The sequence below is a fragment of the Nannospalax galili genome, unplaced genomic scaffold (assembly GCF_000622305.1).
Source record: "Nannospalax galili isolate Female #2095 unplaced genomic scaffold, S.galili_v1.0 scaffold576, whole genome shotgun sequence".
In the NCBI taxonomy this organism is placed as follows: Eukaryota; Metazoa; Chordata; class Mammalia; order Rodentia; family Spalacidae; genus Nannospalax; species Nannospalax galili.
Genome location: NW_008339223.1, coordinates 1,092,502 through 1,102,267, shown reverse-complemented (window position 1 = coordinate 1,102,267; position 9,766 = coordinate 1,092,502).

Here is a 9,766-nt window from a genome sequence, read left to right as displayed (position 1 = left end):
TCTCTCTCTCTCTCTCTCTCTCTCTCTCTCTCTCTCTCTCTCTGGCATAATGTTACGCTAGGCTCCTGGGATTCATTTGATCAACATGATTAAATTATTTCCTTACTCAGCTAGAAGGAAATTACTAGTTACCAGACATTATGTGTCTGTTAATTATGTGCAATAAGGCTTTCTCCTATCACACCAGCTCCAGCATTCATGTTCTGTGCATTTTAAAGGCATTATCATTAAAAAATTTAAATATTGAAAAAGGATGGCTGTAATTTTATTTCATCTATTTAATAAATAAGTAACCTGTGAAACCAGCAGTACAAAGTGTGTCAGTGTAGACATCCTAAGAATAAGCAGAGAAATGCTTTGATTTCTATTTTCATAAAAGAATATTTCCCTTTCTAGGAGAGCAGACAAGACTCCTGGAGCTAAATAAAGTAAGCTGATCATTGCCCCACAAAGAGCAAAAGAAAACAAAATGAACAACACAAAAGAAATCCTGTGATCCTGCTGCTCTTTAAAGCAGAGCCTGCTTCTTACCTGAGTGGCTGATGGTGGCAAATTTACATTTCTTCTCAGTCTCAGTCTATGATCTGAAGCTTAAAAAGTCTTCCCTCCTTTCATTTCTTTCTCTTTTTTTCTTTCTTGCAAAGGAAGAGAAACATATGATAGTTGATTGGCCTTATTTTCTCTCCTAATGAAATGATATGCTTCTGTTTCATATTAAAGTGTTAATCCGTCTGAAATTAGGTCTTACAAAAAGAATAGTGCTTGAAAGTGCTTAGTATGATTCATTTTATGCAGCCAAAGCAACAGGGCTTATTTTTACATCAGAAAGGAAAAGTAGGAAGCAAGCTCTTCCCCTTGGAAACCCCCCATACTTCCGCAGTCACCCTGGTCTTGGGACCCAGATCCACTAACCGGTTTATAGAACACAAAGCTCTTTAGAGTCAGAGCTCATGCCAAAGCCTAGAAGTTTTGTTTGAGCTTGATCAACAAATATTTCAAAGTAGGAAGTTCCACATTTGAAGTTGGTGATCCTATTAGTCACTGAGCGATGGCACCTTTGTTGCGGGCCCAGGCATCATTTTATGGGAGATAGAGCCGTGTGGCAATAAGACTGCAAGACATCACTTTCATGCCAGAAACAGATAGGGCTGAACGTGTTTCATGCACTTTGGCTTTCACTGTTAATAATGAATAATGAAAGTTCAGAGGAGAGAATATTCAGCTTTAAAGGAATGAATTTTAACTAGCAAAGTGCCAAAGTAGTCAGAAACCACTTAGGAAGGGCAGGGAAAAGTGCATTCAAAAGACCCATCCTGGAAGTCTGTCTCGTAGTGCCAAAATCACACCATTGAGATGGTTTTCCTTGGAAGTGGATGTTCAGACTCCTTGGAGATCACTTACTAGGAATCTGGGCCAAATGATGGCATGCCCCACAGTGCTATCAAATCTTTAGGGCCAAGGTTCTCAGAGCCCAGAAGAAGGGGCTCTGAGAAGAAGTAAGAGGGAAGGAGAGGGGAGAGGAGGGGAGGGGAGGGAGGGGAGGGGAGGGGAAAGGACTGGTAAAAACAGAGAAGAGAACTTGTAGGTCCTGGTAAGCCAAAAGAGTTCTTGAGTGCTACCAAATCTTTAGTGCCAAGGTTCTCAGACCCGAGCTGCAACACTGACCACTGCCAAGGTCCAGGAATCCCCATACCCCCAAGGTCCAGGGCTCACACTGGAACTGGAACACTTGTGCAGCTGAGCACAAACACCAGAGGCCTGTCCCTGGGTTGTACCATCAGAAGGTGGCCCTTGTGGTTGCTTCTTCCAGTCTACTGCCCTGCTTCAGGCTATTGGCACTGAGGGACAGTAAGGCTCAGAGACTAGGCCTAAAGAGCTTTGCTCCCACTCGCCTTTCTGTACAGGTAAAGGCAAGACTCCTCAGCCAGCTGGTTGGTCTCTCTCCTTCCCTTCCTCCCTCACTTCCTCCTTCCTTCCTTCCTCCCTCCCTCCCTCCTTCCTCTTTCCTCCCTCCCTCCCTCCTTCCTTCCTCCTTCCTTCCCTCCCTCCCTTCCTTCCTTCCTTCCTCCTTCCCTCCTTCCTTCCTTCCTTCATTCTTTCCTTTTTGTTGTTTTACTTTATGATTGACTTTCTGGATTTAAAAAAACGCAGTTAAAAAGAAAGCACATTTCAAGACTCACATTCACAAAATTTATTCATTTACCTAGTGTACAAAAGTAATCATTTCATACTGGACATGGAGCAATCACCTAAGATACAACTGAGCGAAACAAACCCTGGAGCTGCTCTATTGGTCCTTAGAATCTAAGCCTTCATGCCTTTTTGGTCACCTCTGATGCCTTCCACAGCCACAACTAGGAAGGGTACGAACTGATAATATAGTCCATTAGTATGCTCATCAAAGAGTCTGAGACATTCATTACACTTGACCTGTAAAGCAAGAAGACAGGCATTTTAGAATTCGATGGCTTTATAAAAGTTTTTTTTACCAGTAAGAAACACATGATTTTGGAATTTAAGTGAAAATTTCAATTGTCTACGATTGAGCAGGCATTCTGCAGCTGTGCTGAGCCACACCCAAGGTTGTCTTATGTACACATAGAGAGTAAGAGACCTGGAGTTGCTAATCAAGGCATGACCGTTCTAGCTTATTACTACCATGTAATCTAAGTGCAACCTTGATTCTCTTAGTGGTGTTTTATCACTTGACTTTAATGCCTCACTGGGTCAATACGACAGTCAATAAAAGTGGTATACAAATGGAATTCAGTAGGTTTGTGTCTTTTGATAGTCAAGGCCCTGCAAATTTAAATTCTGAGCTTCAAAGCTAAATTATTAGAAATAATTAAATTAAATTAAAATTATTAGAAATAATTTTTCAACCATTGATTTCCTGCAAATGAGCACATTCTATAGTTACAGAGGCATGCTAATTTTAAGAATTTCTCTAACATAGCAAGGCTCCTGTCCTGTCATTTAAATCAAAGTAGTCTTCTTCACTGAGATTTACAAGGAAGGAGGCTTTTACCTCAGTTTCTAGAATTTGCTTTACATTATTCTTCCAACCACATCTAACTGCAGACCAGTTTTTTAAATGGACTGTTAAGTCTGTGGAATGATACTAGCTTATCACTTGTGCCATCATAGGAAACCAGGCAGATACAGATGACAATGAGCTGGTTATCAGCTTGCATTTTTGCAAGCCTCTCTGATGTAGAAATAACCTGCTGAGACTTTGTTTTCCTATTAATTGAAGACATTAGTCCATTTCAGTGCTGGGATTGTAGACATGCTCGACAGGCCTTGTCATCTGTGCCTCCCATGTACAGTCCGACTCTGCTCCCATGACATGCCTTTCCATACCTGAAGGCTGCCTCATGCGTGAAGCTATCAAAGCCATGGTGGGAAGTACATATTTCATGCTGCGTTGTGTGTAATTGCCCTTCTATCAGGCACAGGGAGCCTCTTGGCTCACCCATCGTCACGTATTTTAACAACAATTCTAGAAAGTCTTTTCCTCTGCATAGTGCATTTTGCTTCTGTGCTTGGATTTTGGATCCCTCCCTCTCCAGAGATTTCTCCTGGGTATCTAATCGGAAAGTCCCATTTTCCCCCTCTGTTTGGCACATAATCAGATTCCTGTTCCTTTCATTTGTGTTAATGTACTTACAGCCCTTGGATTTTTGCTTTACAATTCTTTTAAAAAAAGTTTTAAAAACACTACTGGTAATCCTCTTACTATTTTTATTTTGTTTGCTTTTTTGTATATCAAGTGTTCACAAATAATTAAAACATATAAAGTGGCATTTTTAATATCAAAATGTGATATTTAGCTTTTTATAACAGATTTGTGAAATAAAAATTATGTTAGTATTACAGAATATTGGGCCACAATAATGAGATGTATAGATGTTACTACTGAACATCCGTATATAAAATACAAAAGTCAAAGACATTCTGGATGATCAGTCAACACTCTGTATTCTTGTGTTCATGACACCATGCCCCATCCTCTCCTCTGTTATGCCTGGTGGAGTCAGGGTTTATTTTATTTGCTTCTTTAGGCATAGACGCACTTCGTGAATTTTCAAGATAAATAGCTGTTGATTTTGTAAAAATTTTAAAAAGCAACAGAGGTTGAAAGAAACAAAAAGACCTTGGGCCAAGACAGGCTCATGTGCATGGCAGACCACAAGCTCATTCAGCACAGAGGGTGGGCCAACCAGGGCCTACAGGTTCTCTTCTGTTCTTTCCTGTCTTTTTCTTTTATCCTCCCCTCCCGTCTCCTTGCTTCTTACTTTTGCTTTCCTTCCTCCAGCCCTTGTAGAATTTCAACTGTTAAACTGCCTCTTCTGTTGTTGATGGCCACTGGCAGGATGACTCTGGGCACCTTCTGTCAGGACAGCGTTTGGGAGCAGAGACACCCAGAGGTCTGTCCGGAGCTGGGCACTGGAATCAAGAACCAGGCTCCAGCCTGGACCAGCACAGAGGCGGCCAGACCTTCCTCAGCTGACAAGTAGGAGTCAGAGATGCTCTAAGCTCAAACCAGGACCAGGGCCCAGAGAAGCATGCTGGCGATCGGGAGCCCACTGTGGCATCCGACTCCCGGCATGAAATCAGGGATTGTCTGCTTTGAAAGGAGCCCACGAGGTCTGGGCCTTCAAGTCACCACTTGGTGCCCTGCATCTGGAAACAGGTGTCCGCGCTCGGCCTGAGCCCGCGCTGGTTCGGCTCCCAGGCCACCTTGCCCTTCCCCGCACGCGCTCTCCTCTCCTCTAAACTGCTTCTCGCTCCGTGTTTTCAGAACTACCGAGAGTAGGCAAGGAAGGACCACTGAAAAGAAGCCGTTATTGGTCCTGATGCCCCAACACCAGGAGACTGGGGAAGGAAAGTGTCTGCTGGTAGTTGCGCAAGGCCAGCGGGTGTTTGGACCCACCACGGGCATTTGCTTCCTGGATAACAGCCGCTTGTTTTGGACCATCACAGTTCTTAAGGTTTGTGTTTGGGACCACCCATGGCCTTGCCACCTGTCACAGTGTTCCCTCCGAGAGGGTCCGTGCGCCCCCTCTGGCCTCGGTGGAAATGTCTTCCAGGCTGGAATTGCAGAACCGCTAGGGCTTCATGAACCCACAGGAGCCAGGGTAGTCAGAGGCCTCAGAGCATCCATAGTGTTCAGATGGCCTGTGTGGCGAAGTGGTCCTGCTGGCTGTTAGAACGAGTCCTTTAGCTCAAGCCATTCCTGGCAGCAAGAGAGAGCTCAATTGTTTGGAAAAATAGAAGAAAATGAAGAAACGGGGACAGAAAGACCAAGGGGAGGTAGGATGGAGGAGGAAAGAAAGGAAGAAGGTATAAAGGGATCCAAAGTTTTCAAAATACTTACAGTAGGTGATTTAACGTGCTCTGGAAGTTTCTACTGAATTCTACTTTCAGAAATTAGAAACTTGATTTTCGTAAGATTTCAAATAAGGACACCGAAAGTAAAAATGCTCCCTAAACTCTGACCACTTGTTTCCGTACATATCAAACAATATCATGAGCACTTTTATAAGTAATTTCTATCTTCCCTGTCTGCATTTTAATCATCTTGTTGTGCCAATATTGTTTGCATAAGGGTAGGTTTATAATTTATGTTTTTTATTAAAAGGTGCCTGTGGGAAAGAGATTTACCATGACTCCAGAAAATTATATTTTTAATCAGCTGTAGAAATGCATAGTATTTTCTACACATGGGCAGCTTATTATAATGATCCAAGCAGATCAAAGTCAACAAATAAACTTGTCTATCTATTGTTAACTTTTAGAAGAACAAACATGTTTTGAACATTGTTACAGCTAAATTAGCAAGTACAATAAGCCACAGTGGCAGTGGAAAATAAAATGCAGAGCATTGTAGTCTAATTGCTATTTGCATTTGATGTGTGCGCTCTGCTTTCTAAATCCACATAGTAATAGTAAGGTCTCACACCTACTTAATTCTTTTCTCTAAGTAAATAACAGGTGTATTTCTGTTAATCTTCCTAACAATCCCCTGATGGAAATCCTATTATTACACTCATTTTCCATATGAAGAAACTAAGGTTCTTAGTGACAGAACACCTTGTTCAAAGTTGTGGAATTGCTGAGCAGGAGCAGAGCAGCCTGGCTATCTGATGCTGTTGACAGTGCTTTCTGCTTTGTCTTTCTTACTAGTCAGTTAACATTTTGTACAGGTGCTAATTTTGACAATATCTCACTCAATTTTACCAATATCAGAGAAATTCCTACCATTCCAAAGGACTCACCCCTTACTACAGGTTTTATTAGTGCATTGTAAGGGGAGAAACAAAGAATTTGTCCAATATAAATTATATCATTTATATTTTTCACCAAAACAATGACCTTCTACATACATGGTGGCATCCCCAAGGTTACTCTTTCTTTAATAATTAACAATTCCAAAAACCTTTAATAGTCAAGTAGTATTGCTTAAAAGCATTTGAATGTACAGGATAGAATGCCTGACTGATAGCAACATTTAGTGAATTCATATGAAAGCCGAACTGAACCTGGGGACCTACTGAGCACCCACAGTGTACATTTTTTTCTTGATATGAATTTGCAATTCTAAATAAGCAAACATAACTCTCTTCTAGTTACTAACATTCTAGTTACAACATAGAGAAACAACATAATGTTTATCTTATGATTTTAAGTACTACAATGCTGAAGAGATAATGATGGAGAGACACCAAATAGCAGGCTTGCTAGGTAAAAGAGGTTGTGACATCTTCTTTTCTAATCAGGCTGATACTGCAGCCAGACCAGAGCAGTCTAACGATCTATCTTTGCGTTGTCCTCATCCAAGGTGGGGGTAGATGCTATTGTTGATTATTAACCACATTATTACTTTCTCACTGCTAATGGGTGTGTGTAACTACTAACAGGATTCACAAGTCTTGTTCACCCAGTATGTACTAAGCAAACAGAGGAAATAAGATATTCTACACATACATAAAAGGAAATGCAGTTTCTGCTGAAGCCGAAGGGAGGAGAAAGAACATGTTTTCTTGTAGCAGTCTACAATGGAGATAAATCGGCCCAGAAGGAAGAATTTCTGGAGGTTACAGCAGAACAAGCTTCCTGGAAGAGGAGAAAATTAAGTCTGAGCTTCATCTGCTTGTCTGTCCTGGAAGATGGCAGGCCTGCTGAGAACAGGAACCAGTTCTGCCTCGTACTTTACACCATTCCACATCTCTAATTGCAGTGCTTATCTTCTGCAATGGATTTATCAAAAAAAAATGTCACTTGTGTTTTGAAATGATGATCCCGAATACGCATGATATGCTGTTTACCGAGCTATAAGCAACATGTTGGCATACAGTCTTAAACTAAGACAAAATGAGCTTGTCATTCCTCCCAACCATGTAGTCTTGGATATGGACTTGAACCTCTGAGCTTTGGTTTTCTTTGAGAAATGGGCACAATAACAGAGAAGGAATCTGCCTTCCCAGGGCTACCATATGTCCTAATGAAGAAAGCCACCTTCTAGAATAATAAGGGTGGACTCTGAAGTGTTAGACGTTACTGAGAGCTTGATGGGCTTTTGTTCCTAAGAGTGGACAACACAAGACAGTGACATCTTCTGTGAGTTTGAGAAATCACTGCATCCAATCTTTAAATTTTACCAACTAGGAAAACTGAGACTGAGTTAGTATGTCTCAAAGTTCTAGGTTCCCCCACCCCACCCTAGGGTTTTTCCTTCTGTACACTGTTGGATAAATCATGTCTTGCATCAGCAGCAACAGAAAATTGCACTGAAGGATGAGGTGGAAGGACAAAGGCACAACCTTAGTCCTGGTTTCTTGGTCCTAGCCAGAGCTCCACGTTCTGGAGCTAGCATTCTAGGCTGCGCCCATGCGGCATCACCACCTCCCACCCCAAGCACTTTCCATGTGGCAAGGCAGTAAGACTTACAGCATACTAAGCTGAGAGAGTGTTACCTACTTAAACTGTTTTTCTGACTTAATAAGAATTTTTCATCTACAGCAAGCCATTTTAAAATATTGTCTATACACAAACAGTCACTCTGAATAATCGGTCTGCACACAGTAAATGTCACATCTCTAAATCACAGAAGACCTCTGCGGCTCAGCACAGAGGGCTCCACAGCCGTTTAAACTCTATCCTCCCATTCATTATAGATGTGTCTATAAACCTCAGAGGGCGTGTTTCTGCCTCATAGGAAATCCAAAAATGGTGCCGCTGTTTGTCAGGGTGACTTGCCCTGGATGTTGAAATCCCAGTCATCTCTCTCACTTCCAGATCTCATTTGGCACTGAAGTGGGTCAGCCAAGGTTGTTGTCAAAGATGCCATTTTTCTCATCTCTAATGGCAAGAAAACGATACCCCAGAAAAAGTGGAAATCTTTGAAAACTAGGGGTTTTGAGAACGGATAGCGGAGCTTTTATTTCTTTACTTTTCATTTGTTTGTTTCTTTTCTTTTCTTTTCTCCCCCTTCTCCCATTTACGTAGAATAAATGATCTCTACAAAAGTGCTTCGGTTTCTCACATGAGGGAAGCTAAAGACAGCCGATACAGCAACGGCATTGAAAAACTCTTCAGCTGTTCCCATCTATCTTGGTTAGTATGAATACTTTAGCATTAAGTGGCGAAAAGGGGAATCCATCAATAGTTAATAAGTGACCTTAGGATGGGAATTCAGATTCACCACAATTACACCCAAGTGTCAGAGAACACACGTGGGACACTATCAATAGATTTGAGCACAAGAACCTGGGATGGCAAATTTAAATACCACCAGAAAAAGAACTGGACATTATTTTTAATGAGAAAATATAGTCACCATATTCACCAGCCCATATGCAGAGACTTGGAGCTGAAATTCTGAACTAGGAATGATTACAGAAAACAGAATAATCTACAAAAGCAAATAGGATCCAAGCTGAAATTCTATCTTGTAGCTAGTTGATAAAAATATATTTCAAATTCAAAGGCAGACTATATTTATAGGTGGAAATGAGATTAAGGCAAAACATTAAAAGGGAATATGTTTGTGCAGAGATGTTCAACATGGATTGTCATCAAGGAAAAGCAAATTAAAACCACAATGAGTTATCATTAGAAAGACTATCAAGACCAGATTCAAATCAGAATTCTCTTGGTAGTGGTGGGATTGTAGAATGGCACAGTTGCTTTGGGGAGTGCCCCCCTTGTAAAATATTATGCATATACCGTATGACCCAACTGTTTCATTTCAAGGTTCATAGCTTAAAAAAATGAAGTACATGGTTTGTAAAAATACTTGTCCAAGAATGTTCATAAGTAGCTTTACACACTCTGGTAAAATACTGGATGCCACCTATATGTCCATCAGAGGGATGATTAATGAATATTGTGACATATTCATACAGCAGAATACTATTAAAAATAAAGGAATGAGCCACAGTTGTTACGTACATGGATGGATATCATAAATATTATGTTGAATGAATCCAAAGACAAAAGAACTCGCACTATATAATTCTATCCATATGGAGTTCACATATAGACAAAACTAGTCAAAGGAGAGAGAAATGTGATTAGAAATCAGCATAGAATTCCTTTGAAGGAGAGCTAGAAATGAAGGGAATAAATGCGAGGGAACTTTACAGGGAAGGTGTGGTGCTTGTGGAGTTATTGCAGACATATGACATTGTATTTGAGACTTAAGTTCTGCCCTGTATATAAATATTCACTGTTATAAAGTCTTGCTGCTCAAATTTTGTAC